Raw genomic sequence first — 2506 nt, 5'->3', positions numbered from 1 at the left:
TCGTAGGGGTTGGTAATGTAATAGCTCGAGTCTTAATATTCATTCTTTTTTTTTTTTTTTTTATGCAAAAGTAAGCCACACGACTAAAATATTACCCCGGCCGGGATAGAACCGATCGGTATAAGTGCAGGTTTCACTTGGACACAACGGACAGTATCTCGGTAGATCCGTTTCAGCAAATTAAATACCGTCAACAACTGCTGGTAGATCAGCGATACTTTTGCTGTTGTCGGTACCAAGTCTAACCAGTATGTATCATCTGATGTTATCGACGGCGGCAACACGGTCGTTGGCTTTTAGCGTGTAATTCTAGAAACCCCCAGGATTACGCCCTTTTGGTAAACATCCAACATAACCGGTAATGCAATCCCCCGTAATTAATAAACAACGTATCAGTGTCACCATAACCGCCGGCACCGAGTAAATTAATCCTTTGACGTGAGCTTGTACCTGTGTGTATACACCACAGGGGCAAATAACCCTCCCCCCCCACCTCCCCCCAAAACGACTTAAATTTGTTTGATTTCATCTTTGATGAGAAATTTCTGGTAGATTTTGGCGGAAGTTCACACTAAATGAATGGCGCAGAAAAGTGCCGGGAGTTACTAGAAGGCAAAGGACAAAACCAAATAGGGATTTTAATCGAGGCCATATTTCGAGTGGGTATTTGGGATTTAGGATTGAAAATACTACTACAAATGGAAGGTTTTTTTTGTCGAAGAATTAACAATACATTTTTTGTGTTTGAAATACGAGTATGGCAGTTTAATGGCGTTTTCCCAGAACCGTGTGAAATTTGACTAGTTCGGATATGAGCATCATTTAAACCATGTTTGTACGGTGAAAAAGAACAACATGCTCTCCGACCCTACCCAACCCTAAATCTAATTTTAAGCACATTTTAGCTTTTAAAAGCCTCTATCGATTTTTGTACTCATACCGTCAACGAATTCGCACCAAAACGTTTGATTACATCACGTTAAAATAATTCCCGTAGACCCATGCGACCTCCCCGTCTCCAAAAATGCCCCTACTCTACTGTAGTGGTATTTTTTCATATGTTTTTGTTTCTACTCTCGTGTAGACTCGGCACTGACCAAATAAAAGCGGCCAAGTCTCTATCGACGATCCAAGAGAAAAGGTCTGCTCTTTAATCGGGTGGCGAGCACGATTCCTTCTGAAGTGTTCTCTCGACAACGACCATTACCGAAAAAAGTGTGTCCATTAACCCTCGTGTCGCCTGGCCCTCTCCTATCCGCTTCCCGCCGTTTTATATTAATGTCATAATCTTTTGTGCTCCCCGAGCTCTGCCGTTTTCGTTTGGCACCGGCACCGTTGTTTGTGTGTACACTGTCTTGCGTTTAACGACTTTCGGTAGCAGCACACGTTGCTAATGGGTCGGAAAAAATATATATACATATATCCCGAAGGCATATATCCGGTTTCCCGGGAAGCACATCGTCCGGAGGAGACATTATACTAAAAGCTCGAGTCCGTTCCGATCGGTTTATATTACACACAACCACACGATGTACATATTATTATCCGGACGTCATAATATTATCATGAGACAAACAGCTCTCATTTGCAGCTGCTGTGCAGTACTTCTCCCGATTTCGCACCCGGTTGCATTGGATTCGGACAAGATAAACATGAGACGACCATACCGATGATGGTAATGATGATGATGATGATGATGATGATGGTGGTGGGCAAAGGCACACGGGTTAGGTTAGGCGAACAGGAGATCAATAATCATTTTCCTGGTAAGTAGTCTCTTCGAGGTCCCAGTGCTAGATGTTCAACAACCCGAAACTAACACGGCCATAAGTGGTACACAGCAGAATTGGGCAAACAATTTTTACTATTTGTAATCTCCATTTATTACGTAGCCCTTTCACGTGTTATCTTTAGTTAACTAAACCTAACTAACCTAACCTAACCTTCCCTCGAAGGAACCAAATTGTACCGTATAGGGTACCTATCCAAAAAAAAGGATTTTAATATAACAGATAACCTTTAAACATGTATTCATGTTCATTTTCTTCCCCTCCCCTTTATTTGGCACTGATCGCTTGAACCTAACCTAACCTAACCAAACCTAACCAAACCTAACCAAACCTAACCAAACCTAACCAAACCTAACCAAACCTAACTAAACCTAACCTAACCTATCTCTTGTCGGGTGCCATTATCAGCTGTCATTAATCACATTTCTCTTAGCAGCATCTGTAATCAGCTGTTTCTTATTACTACCGGGACCGTTACCTTAACCTAACCTAACGCCAAGACACCTCCATGTTGCAAGTTGTTATGTTATTATTTTTAATAAAATATAAAAGTAATTAAAACCCGTACACGCCGTTGTTTTGCATAAAAAACCAGCCGGAATATAATACCGACGCTGTTTCCATTAAATGGCAAAGTAAATTATAAACTTTAAACGGTATTATGATGACGTTAACGGTCGAGTTTAGATGAATATCGTGTGAATACGTTTTATAAA

Source organism: Adelges cooleyi, unplaced genomic scaffold, assembly GCF_023614345.1.
Source record: "Adelges cooleyi isolate 19-005CV unplaced genomic scaffold, UGA_ACOO_1.1 ACOO_flye_CR_arks_rails_tigmint_CR_PRNA_55, whole genome shotgun sequence".
In the NCBI taxonomy this organism is placed as follows: Eukaryota; Metazoa; Arthropoda; class Insecta; order Hemiptera; family Adelgidae; genus Adelges; species Adelges cooleyi.
The sequence above is the reverse complement of the archived record's forward strand: the minus strand, read 5'-3'. Positions refer to the sequence as shown.